Here is a 21345-nt window from a genome sequence, read left to right on the forward strand (position 1 = left end):
CTCAAGATCACACCGATGCAGTGGCTCTAAAATTTCTTCCAGTTGTACTGATTTATCAAGGCCCTGGAGGGCTACTAACCAAAATCAAAGGAAATTTCATATATATTCTCTTCTGGCTACTGTTTTAGGAAACAAAAATCCAGGAGACCAAGAACAGCTTAACATGTGTGGTAAGTTTTACCTGAGTAAAACTGAACAAGTAAAGGAAATATTTATTCATATGTTTCAAACACACCTGTAGAGACCATCTCTGGGTTACTTACATTTCACATGCTGTTGCAAAAGCTTTGGGCACCTGAAAGAATCTTTCAATCTGATTTGTTGATGCAAAAGGAAGGTACTGACAGAGTAGAGCTGCATTATTTTCACCTAATTGTTAATTCTTTAATTGGGAGTGATGAACTGGAGTCTGCAGGAGTTGGTTTGCTCTCCCACAGCTGCTGTTACCTATTTCCAGACATGAAGTGACTCAAGACAGGCACAACACAATCTTCTGCAGGAGGATTATTCAGCAGTTCCCTTTCATTTGTATGTGAGCTCTCATTTTGTCACCACACCACTCCCAGGAGAGAGTGGCAGATGGGCAATGCCACAGCTCCTCAGGGCTGTCTCATCCTCCCTGATCACAGTGACAAGTGATTCTGGTGTGAGAAGCATTAACAGGTATCTGAGCAGCAGCTCAGGATCAGGCAGCAATGATGGGGACAGTGTGTGATGGAGTATTAAAGAGAACTGCTACAATATCTGCAGTCTAGGATGGCCAGAAATATTCAAGTAACAGAAGAAGTAGGATGTAAGGGAAAAACTATTCTGTCTCAGCTGATTGCATCTCCACATTGCTAGTCCCAGGCTGGCACAGCTACATGGCAAAGGACTTGCAGAATAGTATCTTTTCAGTGCCACAGGGTGCTAAAGCTGAAACATGAATGGTGTTCTTTTGTCTAAAGCAGCAATGATTAGTCAATGCTTGCATTTTATTCTACAGAAGGTAACAACCCCTTACATGCAAATATAAATTCAGTTCACAAGTCTAACCAGCAGTCAAAACTTACTACATTTTGCTGCAGCTTTAACATTGCTAATAAAGTTTCTTCTGATTTCACTAACAAGCCAGAAACTAAAGAAGCGTGTAAAATTAAAGCTTTGTACAGCCCGCAGGCTGTTTTAAATTTGCATCTATTTGAAACATGCAGATTCCTTGCTGTAATTTTTCAGTAATTGCAAGTAGGCCAGCACATCAAAAGTAGGTGGACCAGCTGCACGACATGTCCCTGTCAGCATCCAGCACTGCTGCCCTGCACAAAAAAAGGGCTGCACAACAGGTTCCCAAGGATGAAAAATCACCTCGCTGCAAACCTGTGCAGCAAAGCACTACAATCAGCACTGGGGATAACTCCTGACAACACAATTATCTCCATGCAGCTGTCACTCAGCACTGCTTTTTAAAAGCCACTTCAACAAAAAAAAATCCAGCCTCCCATAGCACAGCTTTAAGTTCTGTAAGTATGTTTTTACCAAATGTTCTTCTTTTACCACTAATTTTTCCTCATTACTTCATCATCCTTTCCCATCCTTTCAGTTCTATGGAAAGAAGGGGGAAAAAAGAGTTTTTTGTTCCTTCTGCACCTCCTGCCCTGTGCTCCATAGCTTTGCACAGACACAGCCTACAACAGTGAAGCTGTGAAGAACATGGTTCAGCAAACAGCTGGAATACCTGGCTGTTTGTAGTTCAAAAGGTACCCAGATGACAGGCTCATCCAGGACTCCAGCAGTTTCAAAAAACAAAATGAACATTAACAAGAGCCTCCACAATTCTGGGTGGTAAGATAAATAATGAGCCCTCATTTAGCTTTGGGGAAGTTTACTTAAAAGGGAAACTGTATCTGCCTGCCTGCAGCAGCTGCTGAGATAAAAACACCAGCATTACATGAATCAGTCCAGAGGGAAAACTGGAGCAGGCAATTCTTTTGAAAAGTTACCTTAAAATTATGCCTGAATGTGGATGTTATGGTTCCTTAAGAATTCAGGGATTGGTTAAAATCATATCAGAAGGAGTAACAGAGTCTTGCAAGGTAGGAACTGTCTGCCATTTTATAAAGACTTTAATCCTGAAAGCACCAAAGCACAAATCAAGACTCTATACTGAGTGTCAGACATACTCAAAGCTAACTTCTAACAATCTCACAGAGCAGATTAAACTTCTGTCTTCCCCATAACTTTATGAATAAAGGGACTAGACAGTGGGTTTTTTCAGCATTCAAAAATAAGTTCACCTTTGAGAATAGGTCATCCATGAAAAATTTCAGCCTTAAGGATGAATATTTTGAAAGCTCTGAGCATATAAAATACAATTCCATAAGAAAAATAGTGCTTCAACTCAAACCACGGACTGGTGTTTTGAACAGCAAACTTTGAAGGAGAAATATCTTCTACTGCTACTGCAATTTTCTCTTCCCTTACTAAAAATAGTGACTGACAATAAATTCTCTTGAAAAGCCACTCACTTTGGAAAATACAATATTTTATTTTAAATAATTGTATCAAGGACATATTAATTCCCCTCTTATAGGTAAAATGCATGCAATAAGGGAAAAAATTGTACACTTATTACTGAATTTGTTTATAGAAGTAATATTAACAGCCTGTAAGTAGCTTTTCCCCCGCCCCCTACAGAATTATAATGAGTTACATCCTTGTCTGTTTTTCACTTTCTTTTAACATCCCCCAGCAAAGAGCAGGAAATCTTTCCCTCATACTTTCCATTCTAAAGATTAGAGCCTGAAATTTCACTCTGTATGAGGAAATAAACTGAAGAAACTAGCATATAATTTAATTTATCTATTTAGTTAAAACCTTTTAATACCGTTTCAGGATTACTGTCTCCCATTCCAATGCTGCAATTAAATGAACCAAAATCTTCCAACCAAGTCTAATTAAAGCTGTAGTTTCTCAACTTCAAAGTCAGTTTACACAGTAACAAGAGTACATTTTCCTGTATTTTTCCTATATACATTTTCAGTGTCACTGCTGGTGGTAAATAAAACATAAGCACAATATATACATCAAAACCAGAAACATGGTAAAAATTCTTTCTGCATACGCCCTGAGAAGAACAAAAAAAAAAAAAAAAAAAAAAAAAAAAAAAAAAAAAAAAGCTGAGATATGTTTCATTTCAATGTGCATTTTAAAAAAACCATTTGCTCTGTTGTTTGCACTGACAAATGCTAACCCACTTGGTCCTTATAAAAATTCCTATGTAATCAGATGTGCAGACAGATTTTATCAAACACAGGTCTTTACTGTGCCTTGTATCTTCAGAAATAGTTTCAGACACAAGGCAGCCTTCAGCACTGAGCGCAGCCTCTGCTGCAGCCACGGGGCCCGGGCTGGAGGGAACACCCCCATTTCTGAAAAACACCTTCCCCTGAAGACTCTTCTTGCAAGAAGAGCTGCCAGAGACAGACTTCGATTTCAGAGCTGGACTCACTGCCAGTCACTAGAACTGCACCTTCTGGGATCCCTCTGAAGCCAAAGAACAGCATTCCCAAAGGCTTTTCAGAGCCTTCACAGCAGAGGGGGAAGAAAAGACAAAGAACCAACACCTCTGTGCAAGCTGGTCTCATTGTATTCATGGTACAGTCACAGATACCAAAACAAAACCAATCTGAATCTTGAGACACAAGTTTAGAGGGGTTTGTTTTTTCTGCTTACTGACTCACTATGCATTGGCTTTACAATGATATGAAATTTCTACAGATTCAATCTGGTTGGTTTCACTGCGGTGCAATTTATTACTGTGCCAACATCTAAAGGACCAAGTTCCAACCACACACCAGTTTTAAGACTGGAGATTATTTTGGTGAATTTTCTGCTTCTGCAGTAAGAATATTCAATGCAGAAGCCAGCAAACAAATGTACACCTCCACTGTTCCATTGTTATTAAATCATTTTTCACAGGACCACAGTGTATAACTTAGCTTCTTTCCAGAGGAGCTTCACAGCTCAGATCAAAGTGGCATCCTGTGATAAAATCCCACAAATGCACTCAAGAACAACATCAGGTACTTGTCACAATTCATGGACTTTAAGAAAAAAACACCAAACAAAAAGCATGCACAAAACCTACAAGCACTAAACACTATGAACTAGTGCTACAATAATTTAACAATAAAAAATGCTAACAGTATCACTGCATTTCTGTCACCTCAACCTTACATCCTTTCATTTGCTAGAAGCAAGTCTAGCAAATCTGACAGCTCTTTTAATCTCTTTTACTCTACCTAACCAAGTGTCAGGGTTTTGTTTGTCTGATTAAATACAGAAGTGCACAGTAATTCCCTGTTTCCTATAATGGAAGATTATAATAGTTAAAAAGAATTTTCTCAGTTGTCACTCTGTGCATGCATGTGTACTGACAGTAGTAATTTCCCACTAAATTTACTAATCCTACAGGAGCTCTTTAGGACCACAGAACTGAGATACCTTGATGGGTCTGTTGAGGCAGGGTCACTGGAAGGACTTTACAGAAGGGTTCAACTGCCAAGTGACAGGTAGGTGAGGATAAGAGGCAGACTCCTTTGTTTATTTGTCACTTGCTGGACATTAACAGAGGAGGGAAATGCTTTGAGCACAGCACATACAAGGTAGGAGATGCAAGAATATTAATCCTAATCCTTGTTGCCAGAAGTATCATGGAAGGAGAAATATCATTATGCAATGCATTTCAAAAATCTCTTTCTTGTTCTACCCCCTAGAAATAATTCTTAAATTTTACTGTTTTATTGTTAATCTTTACATAAAGAATTGGGATGCTTTAAACAAAAACACTGTTGAAAATTAAGGTCCAAAAAGCTTTGACTTGTGTTCTAATAAAGCAGGTCTAGAATCTCAAGCTCTGTTATGAACCTAACTTCCACTAATTGTTGCTACCATTGGAAGGATTAATTAAAACTTGTTTTCATCTTACAGACTAATTATCTTTTTGATCAGTCAACATGGTTGCTAGCATTAACTTTTTATTACTGTGATTTTATTATTTATCATGTGTTTAAGTACCACAACCTCCATTCTCTCTGTTCCCCTTTGTTTCAAAGCAGATATATCAGGACAGATCATGAAGTGACCCAGAGAATCCATAAGTCCACTTAAGTCCATATCTGCTTCCAGGGCAATAAATTTAAAAAACCGGGAGCATTTAAGATCACAGCACCCCTGTGGATGTCAGGAAGGACTTAGGAAGGAATCTTGTTTTGAACAGCTGACTGTGGTCTTGTTCAGTAAGTGACTGAGCTGTGCCCAGCAGAACTTTCAAATTTGCTGCAGCTGATTAACATTACCTTGACAACCAGCATCAAAATGCAGCAATTCTACCTGATCAATCTCTTCCCTTCACCTTCCCTGCCTTTTTTTTCCCCTTTTCTAACAAGTTTCTCAGAGACAAACTGTTAACAAAATTAAAATAATGTTGTATAAGCTACTTTCAATGGAAACACACTTTTAAAAACAAAATTATTTTCCAAGTCTTTTCAAGGTAAAACAATTAATAACCTTCCAGAGAGCTTCTGCACTACTCCACATCTACTTACACATTTAAACAGCTTTACTGGATTATGGCCATGAAGACTGATGCTTAAAGTCTCTGTATACAGAAGTCTCACTTGACTCAACAGGATATTTATCCACTAAAAAACTGCAGAACCAAAGCCATATGGCCTTTTGGCTTGGATTACAGAATTGTAAGAATATTGTCTTTTTACTCTGTCACTGAGTGTGAATTAACAGTCATGGAATATGACCCTGAGGAAGTATTTGTGCCCAAAAGCACAAGCTAACTCTTTAAAAGCACAAAGTCTGTTCTTTCACAAGGGCTTCCTGAAGTGAAGCACTGGACCTCGGTCCAACAGTAAATACTGTTAAGAATAGTTAAATAATTTACAATATCAATATATAATGTAGTTATACCAGTCTGATCTGTGCATCTCATCACGGAATCACAGAATGCCCCATGCTGGAAAGGACCATCAAACTCCAACTCAACACCAACTAATCTGGACAGGGACATGGAAAGGACCTCTTGCTTCAAGTACCCAGTCTGGAGGTCAGCTGTTCCATGATGCTGAGGTGGTTTAACACAGGACCCCAACTGTGTGAGTAATGCCTAAATTAGCAAACCATTAACAGCCCACAGACCTCACAGGCAGAGAGGAATGGAAGTAACAGTTCATATTTCTAAGCTGGTGATCTTAGATCTGTCATAAATAAGTCTAAATCATTTATATCCCCACTAATACCCAACTTTATAAAAGGCCCACAATTCACTACTACAGCAGCCCTCCCCAGGGCACTGTAACTCAGTGCTAGTATGACTGCCCTGGTACAACAGTGTAGTTCTTCCAGTTTTCATCACTGAATTTCTTAAAATGAAGATGAATGTTGACTTGTGTAAACCTCCTGCTGCTCTTTACACCTGTCTTATGCAGCACCCCTATTGCCCAGAGCATCTGCTCATATTTTACCTTCAAAATGTACTGCTTCTTCACATTTTGATTTCTCCTACAACTCCTTAATAAAATCTTTGTAGAGTCAAATGATGAAAAATTGTTAAGCCTAGAAAACTGCCTTTTTTTTTTCAATGGTAGATTTTGTAGTACCTGAAAAACTGCTCCACTTCACACTCTTGAAACACTGGGGTTTTATTTATTAATACTGTTAAATGCAATTAGGGGCCACTGAAACAACTTATTTCCCAGAAGCAGAGGACATAATCTGAAAACACAGAACACTTACCATCTAAGATTTATTCTGCCTGTATCTTCTAATTCCTTTCTGAATTTCTTACAACAGCACAGTCCATATAATTAAATTCCCAAGAACATATAAACCATTAAAATATGATTTCAAGAATTTGTAACATGTTAAATAGTTACAGTGAATTCTGTTGAGTTTTACCAGTATTGCAAAAAAAGACAAGTCATAAAAAGGTAACTTGAACCAAGTTTATCCTATTCAAATTATTCCAGACAAAAAAAAATCAAATTTTTTTTCAGATAGAAATGCTTCTGTAACAGCATTCTATCTTCAGTAAAGCTGACATGTGGCTTAGGGGTTTGCTATGAAAATGAAGTATTTTCTAACCATTCACAGGGAAGAAAGACATTAATCTTAAGGAAAAAGCCCTACAGGCAAACAGTTAAAATACTGTGTGCCACAAGGCAAATAGATGAAAAATTAAAGGAACAGAATATGCTTTGCATTTATGCAGTATCATTAAATCTAATCATGACAATGCACAGTGTCTGGCAATAAGTTAACACAATATAATGCTTTTGTAGGGTTGGGGAGGGGATGTGCATGCTGGTTTTCAACACTGGCACCCAATATATCATCAATGAGCTTTCAAGGACCAGGCTCTGCAGGACATTTAAGCAGGTTTGCTAATCCCTGTTGTACTTCCAGCCCTTACACTTCAGCACCATTCCAACAGCAAGCTGAGGCTGCTGAAATGAAACAGCCAGGAAAGTTTGCTAAACCATCCTCAGCTTGGTGCAGCAGCTCCTCAGGCCCTCTGGAAAGCAGTAGTGTTTGCACACAGCAAGCACCAGCAGAGCAGGCCCTAGCACCACTCACACAGCTCCACCTCAGCATCACAAATATTCACAGCAACAGCATCAGACATGAGAAGCAAACTCAAGAGTGACAATTTCACCACAAGGAAGACTGACAAAGATAAGGGATTACTTCCCCAGGCTGCCTGATTCAAAGTATGAGCATTCTGCTCACAGAAGCAAACCAGAGCTTAAGGAATCCTTAGATTAGAAGTCTTAACTTGGTCCAGTTACACAGTTACATATCCTTTTTTAATAGTTTTCACTTGAAGAGACCTTTCTATGGGATCAGAATTATTCAATACCTCAAAACAAACCTAACAGGGAATGTACACGACAGGCAGTGTAAGACCAAACAGAAAATGTACACATTTCTTTGCACTGTCTTTAAATGCAGAATTAGCAGCATGTGTATATCATGAAGCACTCATCTCTCACAAAAAGAAGTAATTGTAAAAAAACATCATTTCACTAAGCCACTGTCCAGTTCATGGAGCACAAAGCTTACAGAAAACAGGTGAGAGGACTACTAGAGCTGTCCTAAAATCCTATTCATAAATCACACGTAAAATTTCTGGTTTCTTCTTTGGAAACTGTACTAAAACAAGAACAGTGAGTGATTCTCAGTAGCAAGGAATTAGTGCCATTCACTCTTCCATTACAGTGCAGCAGCTGCATTTGTCTGTTCCTGTCATGACAGCATTGCACTGAATGGACATGATATGAAAATACAGTTTTACATTTTCTACTACAAAAATAACTTTTCCACTGTGCTGCACAGAATCAATGTCTAAATGAATTACAGCATACAGGTAAAACCCTGCCCATTAAAAAACTTCTCCAATCTCTACCCACCATCTAGAGAAATTTAGTACTGGAGGTGGCAGAAATTCTGTCTTATGACAACTCCATTACTTCCATAAGGTATTTATTAGTGCAGCGTGAACAGATCTACAACTACATGGCTGTGAGTTCTACAGTTCTTTCAAACTATACTAATCTACTCTATATTCAAAAAACCTATGGATTAGACACACTGGAAAAGAATTCATCTTTCAAGATAACTGCAAAACATTTGTGGAAAAGGATTAGAGCCTTTCCACTCAAACCACGCTGGACTGAATTGATTCTACCAAGCTACTGAATTTTAAGTCATTTGGTCTGCCACTGCTGCACATTACAAAAAGAAAGCAGTGTACAGGGCTGCAGGAGAAAGTTTCTTCAGGTGTAAAAAATACAAAAAAGCAGCTTTATGATACTGCCTTTAACAAGGCCTGAACCATAAACACATATAGAGAACAGAATTTAGAAAGCCTATGCACTGTACTTTATTTAGAAGTATCTTGCACAGGAGAAATGTGCTATAAGACAGAGCCAAGGCCTGCACAGCACTGCATGGTAGCAGAGTGAGACACAACAGGCATAATATGAAAAAGAAAGCTACAGCTTAGATAAAAGCAAAATCTTTTCCCTGGAAGGACACAGCAACAGGGGAGCAGGTTGCCCAGAGGGGCTGAACAGTCTGATCCTCATACAATTTCAAGGCACGCCTGGATAAAGCTGTGAGTAACCTCATCTGACCCCTGAGCTGATCCAAGCTGAGCAGGAGGCTGTACCACGACCCTCACAAGGTCTCTTCCCAACAAAACTATTCTGTAATTCTCTAATTACAAAGAGAAAGCAGAGGAACTGATAGTCATAAATAAATCATTGTGACATTTTTGTGACATATAAAATAATATTGCAGCAAAATTATTATGCAAGGATATAAAGTCTTTATATGAAGGTTCATAAACCATTCTTACAGTATGCATAAACACAGTAAAATTTATGTGGATGGTAAAAAGTCTAATTTAAAACTTTTATAAAATTTAACTAGTTACATTTTATTAGCATTACCTCTTTCCAAAAAAGAGGAGTAAGTATTACAGTTAAATACATCTTGCTAAGAGGCAACTATGCATTTTATTATTTAAGTGAACATGCTTCAGCTTTTAACTTTGATTTTCTAACTAAATAAATTTTGTATATGCCAGAGAATTTTAGAGAACAATTCCCACCAGTGCTAGCACTAGCACTGCCCCTACAGAACTCACATTATCAATCTCAAAGGAAGCTCCGTGTCAAACTACATTCTTTGACTAGGAGCACTTTCCACTTTGCTCCCTGTGTCCATCATTCTAATTTAACTACCAGAACAGCAAACGTGCTGCAACAACCTGAAGCCTTGACTGATTTACAGCTAACCTCAGCTCACCCAGACCCACCAGAGGAGGGGCAATTTGCCGTGTGTTTTTTGTGGTTTGGGTTTTTTGTTTTGATTCTGTTTTTGTTTTATTAAATGGTGTGAGATGTGCCTTAAGTGGTTTTTTACCTGACTACCCAGAACATGGGTCAGGTCCAACCCCGAGGCAGCTTTTAGAGAGCACACAGTCGTGTTCACACGTGTACTTCCTCCAGCTGTCAAACCTGGATCAGAAACACTGGAAACAACACCATCTTGGCAGAGCACTTCAGTTTCACAGGACACATGCACAATGCAATACCCATAAATGAAAAAAAAGAGAATAACCTATATGGGTCAGACTAAATGGGTACTTAGTAAAGCATCCTTGAAGGATGGAACACCTCCTAAAGGCCCAACAAGAAAGACTAACATTTTAGCAGGGCATGTTGCAATAAGACAATAGGTAATGGTTTCAAACTGAAAGGGGTCAATTTAAGAGTAGATAGAAGGATGAAATTTTGTACAAAGAGGGTCAAACACCAGCACAGGTTGCCCAGAGAGGCAGCAGATGGCAATCCGTGGAAACCATCATGGTAAGGCTGGCCGGGCTCTGAGCAACCCAATGGAGCTGAAGATGTCCCTGCTCACTGCAGGGGAGTTGGACTGGATGGCCTCTACAGGTCCCTTCCAAGCCAAAGCCTTCTGTGATTCCACGGCCCCTCACAGGTAAACAGGAGCAGGCCATTCACAGCTGCCTCCAAGAGCAGTGCTGAATGAACTAGGGTCAGGCTTTTCTGCTCAGGGTTTTAGAGGATTTGCTGCTGTAGAATTTGGGCAGTCAGGGATGCAGGCTGCAGGAGCAGGTGTGTGAGCAGTGACCCTGCAGCTCCCACAGGAGCACAGTCAGGGATCCAGGCTGCAGAGCAGGTGAGTGAGCAGGAACCCTGCAGCTCCCACAGGGGCACAGACGGGGATCCAGGCTGCAGGAGTGGGCGTGTGAGCAGGAACCATGCAGCTCCCACAGGAGCAGTCAGGGATCCAGGCTGGAGGAGCGGGCGTGTGAGCAGGAACCATGCAGCTCCCACAGGAGCACAGTCAGGGATCCAGGCTGGAGGAGCGGGCGTGTGAGCAGGAACCATGCAGCTCCTACAGGGGCACAGTCGGGGATCCTGGCTGCTGGAGCGGGCGTGTGAGCAGTGACCCTGCAGCTCCTACAGGGGCACAGTCGGGGATGCAGGCTGCAGGAGCGGGCGTGTGAGCAGGTACCATGCAGCTCCCACAGAGGCACCCAGGCACACTTGGTGCCCCAGAGCACACACTGCCCAGCTCTGTGGGGGGCAGTTGCTCAGCTCTGCCTCCCCCGTGCCTCCCACAGGGAGGGAGGGGGTACCAGTGCTCCAGGAAAGGTGACAGCTCCCTGCAGAAATGCTCCACGTGCCATCTCTAACAACGTTTGTTAGAATCTCATTCCTAATAACACCCTTGCAAGCCTCCTGTGTAATGGGTTAAGGCTTAAGTCTACTTACAAAGACCAAGAGCTGTTTTACTGACACTACTAAAAGTAGTGACAAAATGAGATACTAAAGGCAGTGAATGAAGGATATAGAAAAAATTTATTCAAGTTACATTGAATTATCTTAAAGTACTTCTCTTCTGCATCTTCTTTCAAGAACTCCAGTATTGTTCACATCTTTTGTTACATTATTACTGTCTATATTTTATTTTCAGAATAAATAAAATATTGACAGTATTGTTACCTGATAATTCCTCCATTGATAACTGCTTTAATTTTGTAACTATGTCAGAAGTATCTGTCATTTCTCGCCTAAACTATTAAAGACACTTAGGATGGGAACACACTGCCTTTCTAAGCTATCCTTACTACTGAGGCAAGATTCATATAGCATGCAGGCACAGGTACACACACTTCTTTAAATTCATCTTCATTTGTTCTAACCTTTTCAAGATTCTTAACAGCTTCTCAGCTAGCTCTTTGCAATTCTAATGAACCACTTTCCTAAGCAAATAAAAACTTTCCCATTTCACTTTCACTAAGTCAAGAAGGTGGCCAAGGCCAGGATCAAGAGCTCTTTTGCATACCTTCAATTATTGTTCTCACTAACTCCCTTCCCTGAGCGCCCAGGTTCAACTCTCTTCACAGCACAGCAGGGAATACACCCACCCTTCCCGATGAGAGGCAGCTCACTTCTCCCACAGACACTCCCAGTGATTTCTCAGGGGAAAGGCTCAAGTGGAGAAGCACACTTGGCTATCATTTTACTTGTGTTTAAAAAGTATAACCTACCCACATAATTGGGGGGGCAGGAAATAGAGGAGTAATAGTCTTCCTTGCATTGTCTCTGAACCTATCCTCTCTAATCCTCTCTATTATTTTAGCAATAAAATATCATCAGCATCTCCAAGATTCTGGTGTGCAATCTAAATTTAAGTTACAGGTAATTTAGCTCTCCATTTAGGTTCATACCCTTGACATGCAAAGTACTGCTCTAAGAATGCTGGCTTTTAGTGAAATGTCACTTTTGCCAGGGATTTTACCCAGAGACCAGGCACATCTGTTATTAGTCTACAAATTAATATTCAGTAAGAAACTTTACCAAAAGGCTGCATAATCTTTTCAGATCCTGAAATAATTTATTGACCTCTACCAACTTAGCAGAAGAGGTGAAATGCTGCAGTATTTTCTTAAGATAACCAAAAAGACTCTGCACTTCAGGCACATCTTCTGCAGGAACTGCTCAGACACCTCCTTCCCAACTCCCAGAAACAAGAGAGGGAATCGCCACTGGGAGATCATTGCCTCCAGGTCTCTTTACCTGAAAAGACACATAACTGTACTCTTTGACTATGTGGTCTCTCAACCTTTTCCACCTTAGTGAATCCAGGGCTGAATTTCATAAGTGCAGATAACATAAGCTGATAAATGCACTTTTTTTTTTTTTTTTGGCAACCATTTGAGATCTAGCTAAAATAAACTACATAAAATTGTCCTGTGGTACAGTTTGTACTTCTCTCTCCCACAAATCAAAAAGGATCATCCTTCCTCCAGTGCTAACCAACCAAGTTATAGATAAAATTAATATAATTGTTGTTTCATATATAAATCTTGGATGAAGTAAGATTTTATTACATACTATCTCTTGTTCTTACAAAGTTAAATTAATGCAGAAAAAACCCAAATGCACTTACTCAAGGAAATAAACAAATTTAAATTGGACATAGGAAAGCTTTCACTGTCCCACTGCCAGCAGGATTTATTGTTATGAGCTATACAAGCACTGTTACAAGTGTCAAAATCTTACCTACAATGGAAGTTTTGTTCCATAATGACCATCTATAAAGGCCCAACTTCACTAAATCACATAAAGGCAAACTTCAAGATAGATGAGCTGAGTAATAGCCACTGATCACTGACAGCTGAAAAGTCACCAGCTGCAGCACTCTCAAACCATGAAGAACTTAGAATACAGCCTCATGCTCTAAAAAAGCTAGATAGCAAATAAAGGAAAATATTAGAGCCTGATGAGGCCCATCAAGCATGGCCAAGGTCTGATTGCTCTCCCAAACCCTGATGAGAAAAAGAGCCAGTGATGACAGGCCTATATATCACAGACAATCAGATGCATTTTGGCTGGATTGTGACAACGACCTGAAATTCCAGAGAGATGGAAAGGAGGAAATCAATGTCAGGAAGGCCAAAATTAGGTTGGGGCAGTGCCCTCTGTCATGACCCCATCCTCTGTCCTCATTCCTGTCTGTCCAAACAAGTGTTGCAGCTCTTCCTGGTGATCCTCCAGACCCTGCATAAGCACCTCCCTGAGCACGGCGCTGTTTGTGCAGGGACACACAGCAACACAGGAGACAGCATCCCTGGGGGTGGGACTGCTAGGTTTGCTTGAATCCATTGTGATAAGCACCTTTCTGTGAGCAAAATGAATGAGTCAGTACCTTTAGAATGCACCAACAAAAATGAGGTGTGGATGACAGATGACATAGGCTTGGAGGAAGAAGGAGACAAAGGAAGCAAAAAGGGATGCAGAGTGACTGGCTAAGAAATGTAAATGCTAAATGACAAGAGTGAGTTTTAGAGGGAAACTGCACATGGGATTATGCAAATACAAACTACAGAATGCAACTTGATGCAGAATGTGCAGGACAAGGGGCAGGGATGTGTACAGGAGAGACAATATAAAAAGAAGGACTAAGTGGCCAAGTTGACACGGTCACACAGACTCCAAAGTAGGAATATTGACTTGGACTTGAGACGAGACTAATAAATAACTTGTCAGGGTATGTAACAGTGATTTCTCTCTTTAGGTTTTTTTCAGCTCTGTGTAGCATTGTTCCAGCTTACCTAGAACAACTGGAATCCAAAGGCTGAGAGGTTACCAAGGGTCAGAACCCTCATAAACAGTGCTAACAAGTTCTTCCCTCAAAACAAGGTTGTGAGCCAGAGAAAAACTAAGAAGCTCCCCTGGTACATAACTGGTTACAGAACTTCAGCTTCACAGGAGAGAGAGATCCCCACCTCTACCTCCTAACCTGCTACCACAAGAGAAAAAAAAACCCTACATCCTGCACAAAAGTAAAGTTTTTTATTTCCTATGTTGATGTTCTATCTGCTAAAGCACTGAGGAATGGCCAAGTACTATGGCCACAGTAACTGCACCACAAGCTGAGCCTTCAGATAAAGACAGATAAAGACAGCCAGACCCAACTGCTCCTGGCAGAGGCTGCTTTGGCTGTTGCCTGCTATGAGTTCCTGGAGCAAACACATCAGGAGCAGTGCTCCTGCAGGATTTGTCCATCATTCCCAAGCATTATGTTCTCAAACCATTTTCCATTCACAGCTCAGTTCTTTTGCAAGGCTTTGCATTTCATCTAATCTGATTTTTACAAAGCACCAAGGCAGAGAGACATTTTATATGGAATTTATTTTTCAGTGAGAAGCTGGTGTATGTCTGTCAGGCTGGGATCAATACAATATAACATTCCTCTCAGATAAGTCTTTCACAAACTACTATTACTGTCATTTTCACCAGGACATAACATCACTCATTAGCCTCTCTTTAGTAATCAGAGCTCTGCATTCCAAACTGTTATTGCACTTCTAACTTGCATCCTTTCAGCATCCAAATAGCAGTTTTTCTCATACTAAGAAAAAAAGCACAAAAAAATAACCCAATCCCCAAACAACAACAAAAAAAAAACCTGTCACCACAAACAAAAACAGTAGCTCAGGCTCTACGGTACATACTGTCTCTGAGCCTGTAAAAATGTCAGCTGTCCTCAGACTGAACTTTTTACTTAGTCTGACATAAATCTGTTAAAGCTTGAAAAAAGGAACTTCAAATATCCACAGAACCTTACTGGCAAGTCCTTATACAGCAATAAATCTTTAAGTCTTGGATGGAGGCATTTAGTGATGTCCTCCAGTAGATCTGATACTAAGAGACTTGCTGAAGGTCACACAGGATAGCTGTGAGAAAGCAAATGTGAAAATGTTTACAAGACATTTATATATGTATCTCCCACTTCTCTTTTTTCCTTTACAAGTCAGTAAAGAATTTCTTTTATAGTCACCACTCCCCACTGCCCCAGGCCATTTAATTTAAAAAAAACGAAAGAAAAGAATGTCAAATCAAAATAGCACATTCATCATTTTTATAGTGCTCAACAAAGGAAGCATCCTCTTTAAATCTTGCTTTTTCTGTAGAATATGCAGATGTTACTTCCCAGAAAATCAGGGAATGTATTTTCTCCTTCAATTATAGCTAAGAATCGTATATCACTTAACTAGGTGATGATTTCAACCCATAAAAACATACAAAGCTGTATAGCTAGGAGAGGGACAAAGAATTCAGCAGAGTCTTTGAAAATAACATTTCTTAATTATTTCCAGAGAGAGGAAGTCAGCACTTAGACCTAATCCAAACACAAATATTGCTTCTCATGCACAACTATGAAAGTGTTATGTTTTATAACATTTATAAGATTTGATTGTAAGAAAGGAGGAGGAACTGTGTGAAATTCTGAAAGCCACTGCAGTTTAATGCTGGCTCTCTTGGAGAGGCAGGACAAAAACCTGCCAAAGAAACAGCCAAGTGTTCCACATGGGGTGGGCTGAATGACACATCCCTGATGGCAACGCTGAACGCTCCTGGCCCCCAACATCCCGTGTGAGACAATGCAGATCTGCATGACAACAGGACACTGCAAGCAAACAAACCTGACCCCTCCTTTGCCAAGGACAGAAACCAAGCAATTCCTTCAGTCAGCTACACTTCCAGGCCTGAGGAGAAACAATTACAGCAAATAACGAAAGACACTGTTTTATTCATCTAGAAATAAATCCAGGAATGAGTAAAAGCCACCACAGTTTTGTCCAGATCAAGTCTTGCCAAATTATTCTGGGTTTGTAGTCAAAAGGTTTAGTAGCAAGTATCTTATAATATGACTAGATTCTGACATCCTTCACAGGACTTCTACATAAATAAATGGGGAAAATTGATTCAATTTTTCTGGAATCAATGGAGATTACAGAACACTCACCAAAGATTCCCAGGAACTACAGAAATTCAGTAAATAATTTTCTACAGGGGTTTGTTTTGGTTGCCTCACTACAGAGCATAACTTGAATAAGAAAAAAGAAAGGGAAAAAAGGGAAAGGGGGATGGAAAGGGGGGGTAAAGGGAAAAATTTCCTGAGGGAGAGGGAAGACAAGGAACCATTAGTGCACCGTAGGGCATAATTTGAACTCCCAGTAATGTCCAAAAATAGGTGTGCTTTTCTCAGACAGGACACATTAAGGATGAGCACAAGTCATCACATGTAGTCAGGAGCAGTCAGCTGCACAATGTATGATTTGAAGCAACCAAACAGGCAACACTTCACAGGAAAGTGAAAAAGCTCACCTCACTCCTGCTGTATAAAAGTGCAGTTTTGTTTTTTCCCTTGAGACACTGCTGCCTAACAGAATACTGCAATTGTCATAAAAATCAGTTATCACTGCCTCATTAAGAACCATTCTCCTTAGACTCTGACCCCATTTACAACCCCCCAAATTCTGGTTTTATCCCACACTAGCATAAACATATCACCTGAAGTATCATTCTATTTCATCAGAAGGAAAAAATAAATTGGTTCGCAGCCTACTGAAAAAACAGAGTTCTAATCTTAGCCACTACCTCCCACTGAGATAAACCACCCAACACATCAAATATCATACAGGAGGCATACATGGTGCCATAGCAAATGTTCAAGAGCAAAATCAGTGGTGTATCCAAGTCCCCCATGGAATGCACTCAAAATTCTCTACAGCTCTTTAAGTCATGCCCTTATAACATTACTTAGTTGTCTCTGTAATTTAATTTCTAGCTGAAGATCTCATTTCCTTCCCACTGTAACACTCAATTTTGTATTGTTTGTTGATAAATTACCTGGTGACTTCTTGGTTAAATGTAAAGCATCATCCATCCTTGGCTCCCAAGACATTTCAGCTACATTTATCAGAGACAAGACTGGACTGGAATCTTTCATCCAAACTGAAGATATCTTGGGTGCAGCCAAAACTAATTCAGTTTCATAGAAACAGCAACAGTCTGAACTTTGGAAAGATGAGGGGAGGCATGACTTTTTTCCTCAGAGGTTTAGCATCCATGCAAAGACAGAAACACTGCACACATGGAGATACAAATGAAAATCATTCAAAATGGAACTGACAGACACAAATACAGCTGAATGAGGGAGCTGCTAACACTATGGCACAGGCTGGGGAAATGTTGATATGAAAGTCTTTCCCCTACAACTCTGAATACATCTAAAAAATTATAAGCACAGGGAATATGAGCACTATCAGGTGAGCAGGGAAAAGGAAAACCTCTTCCCCCATTAAGCAAGCCACAGAGATACATAGGACAGACAGAAGCAAGGACCAAATGACAGAGCTATAATCATGGAATTACTTAAACAAGTCAGGTGGCTGAGAACAGAATTGTCATAATTTTTCACTATCTTAGCTACTGAGACTAATTCGTTGTCTGCTTTTTCAAAAACTGAATGCATAAATCAACTATTTTAATTACACCACAACATGATAGATGTTGTCCCTATGTCAAGGGGAGATAAGCAGCTACAATACTGGAAGTATACCCTATAGTCTCATTTTATAATCAATACTGTGTGACTACATATTAAAGGAGAAAATGAAGGAAGGCATTTTCAGAAATCTAATGGGAATCAAATGTCTGTATGTCCTTAAAATTATTCTGGAGTAAAGTACAAGGCTTCTTTGAAAATTCCTAAACAAGATCTCAACACATCCAACTCTAAAATCCAAAAGATTAGACAGTGGTAGAGTGGTGAATACAAAAGTGAACAAATTCACCCATTTGTTAATCCAGGATGGTAATTCAGAAGACAAAATTCTGCCTTTACCCTCCAACAAACAACCAAATGTAGTGTCATTCTTAAGTCTGGAGGTGGAAAAAAGTGAATTCTCATTCAAATTCCCCCAACAGCACAAGCCACAGAAGGATCTATAATTCCTGCCCTTTAATTTGCATCTCAGTTATTTCCCATCTTTTCAAAAGGCATGGATAATGGACAGAAATGCTACAAGCAGTGATTAATGAACTGCACCTCTTAACTAAGTCCTCTCGGTAGTTAATGGTCAAAAATGTTCATTTGTTTTCTGGTTTGAACCTGTCTGACTTCCATCCATTGGCTCTTCTCATATTTCCATGTACTAGAATAAAGATTTAGTTAAGTACCTCTATTGCTGACATTTCTAAGCCATAACCTTTTCCAGATAACTTAAGAAGCGCAGTCATGCAGCTTTCTATCATCATGCTTGTTTTCTTGACAACAAATAATTCACCCTGAACTCCCTCCAATTTCCAGCATACTTTTGTGGTTTGCCACAAAATAAACCTGCCAGTTGATAAGTGATAATCTCTTTGAAAAACTTGTCTCCAGCTGCTGGAGTGGAGCACTTCAGTGAACAAATCTCACACTGTGCTGCTTTTTGCTGGGGTGGAGTTCAGGTTTTTTCCACAGTAGCTGTGCTGTGGATCTGTGCTGGAAGCAGTGTTGGTGGCACAGGGATGCTTTGGGCATTGCTGAGCAGAGCTCACAGAGCCAAGGCTTCCTCTGGCCCTCACCCAACCCCACCAGGGAGGGGCTGGGAGGGGACAGAGCCAGGACAGCTGAGCCCGAGTGATCCAAGGCAGATCCCAGCCCATGTGGGGCCGTGCTCAGCACAGAGCTGGGGCAGGAGAAGGAGGAAGGAGGACATTCAGGGTGATGGAGTTTGTCCTCCCCTGTCACTGTCACACGTGATGGGGCCCTGCTCTCCTGGGGATGGATGAACACCTGCCCAGCCATGGGAAGTGGGGAATCACTTCCTTGTTCTGCTTTCCTTGTGGGCATGGCTTTTGCTTTATCTGTTGAAATGACTTTATCAACCCACAACTTCTCACTTTCACTCTTCTGATTCTCTCCCACCAAAGTGAACAATCCAAGCTGAAGACTAAAAGTGCATTTAGTCCATTTTAACAAAAAGAAGTACCATTTGACTGAAGAAGCAAGTTTTCATTCAAAATTAAACTTTTCAAAATGCAAATTTGACCTGTATAATCATGCAGGCAGCTGCAGTACTGATGACAAGGGACTGTGAACCAGAACAGGGAATGGCTCTGCTGCATCTTCTGCAAGCACTATTTCCCAGGAGCAAAATAAATCACTGTGTGCCCCATAAACGTCTTTGATACAGCCCTTATCTCCTTCAGTTTCCAACACAACTTTTTAAAACATTTCTAAATATAACAAACATCAGAAAGAAATCCTAAAATGATTTTTTCAATGGATTAACCAAAATTCTTTCCCATAGATTCCGTCCTTTACAAACAACTTCCTTGAGGGCATACAATCAACATCAAACAAGCAAACCTTAAAGCAGAATACTTCAGGATACTGCTTTTGTGTGTCTGCACATACTGAAGTCCTGTTGTCAACTATAAGATGACACATTGGTGGAGGCTCCTAGTCAAAAACTGAATGTCTTTGGATTACAGCCAGCACTGCTACAGGCATCCTCAAGGCACTGTTAGCACTAAGAACAGCAGCAACGGTGGCAATTTTTCAGTCTGACAGGTGCTAAATACCACTGAACTTCACTGTAAGTCCATTTTTATTGCAGCTATTGCCCAACTCTCCTTAAATGACCTTACAGTAAGATTATTATAATAAACAGCCTTAAACCAGTGCCATTCCAGCCGAACACTTTCTGGACAATTTCCCTCCAATAGCAACAAAGACTCACGTAAGAGAAAAGAAGTGTGCACCCACCACAGCATCCCAAGAGCAGAGCTGGGATCTATCACTAAGTCCCACCTTATCCCCAAGTGCTTTAAAACATTTTGTCCTCTCACTTCCCCAAAAACATTCATATTGCAAAGGTAATATTTAGGTTGATACAAACCAATTTAAACTTTACTTAGCTTTTACTGGAAACATTCTATGAAGTCACAGAGCAAGAGAATAAGTTTTAGTACTCATTGTGGCATGTGGCTATTCTTTTTTGTCAAATTTCAGAGATGAGAAAGTATCAAGGAAATTAAAAGCTTGTTTTAATTCAAAGGAATTGCCAGAATATCTCCTGGACAAGAAAGAAAATCTACATTTCTCAGATGTGGGTATTTCAAAATGGCAGCCTGGCTATAAACAGATATTCTCAACCCAAAGGAATTTCTCTAGTGGGTGCTGCCCAACCTTCACCCCAAACATGTTTGCCACTTGGATACTGCTGCCACTCACAGAAGTTTGGTCTGTATTTATTAATCAGAGTTGACATGGGACATTTTGAACACCCTTTAAGAAGCCCAGCTCTGATTTCCCATCTGCCATGTAAACCTTCCCACTGAAGAAGTACATTGCTCTACTGCACTTCATGGCTCATGTCTGAAGAAAGGTACAGGAGCAGATAACTGTATTTCTTTCAAAAGCAACATTCATTGCTTTCAGCATATAAACCCCTTATTTTACCACCAATAGAGTCACACTCAGACCATATACAAACATACAGATGCAGTTACTCAGCATATTGCCACAGGGATTATGAATATACCTTTAAACTAATACAAGTGTATATAAATTGTTATCAATTAAATGTGCTATCAATTAAACATAATATCCATAAATATGTCCCAAATTCACAACAGCTTCAGTCCCAAAGCAGGTCAGTTATTTTTGCAAAGCAATCCAAGCAATTCTCAATCTTTTCACAAAAAGACTACTTTCTCTTTAAAGCAGGACAAAATTCTAAGCATCTTCTACACTAAATACATCCCTACATGCACTTTTCAAATCCCCCACTGCAGGCTCTCCAGCAAGTTCTACTGAAATGAAAATCTCGGTATCAACAAGCATGTAAAGCACTCCTCCCCATAACCAGGTAACTACTGCTCAAATAAACAATGCAAATTAACTAAGACACAG

The 21345-nt window shown here is 40.1% G+C and overlaps 1 protein-coding gene across 1 annotated transcript in view; it reads right to left on the reverse strand.

The window, feature by feature from the left end:
• Window positions 1-21345, reverse strand: part of CTNNA3 (catenin alpha 3) — a 422479-nt gene that overhangs the window by 370606 nt on the left and 30528 nt on the right. The window lies entirely within an intron of this gene.

This window comes from Serinus canaria, chromosome 6 (genome assembly GCF_022539315.1).
Source record: "Serinus canaria isolate serCan28SL12 chromosome 6, serCan2020, whole genome shotgun sequence".
NCBI lineage: Eukaryota > Metazoa > Chordata > Aves > Passeriformes > Fringillidae > Serinus > Serinus canaria.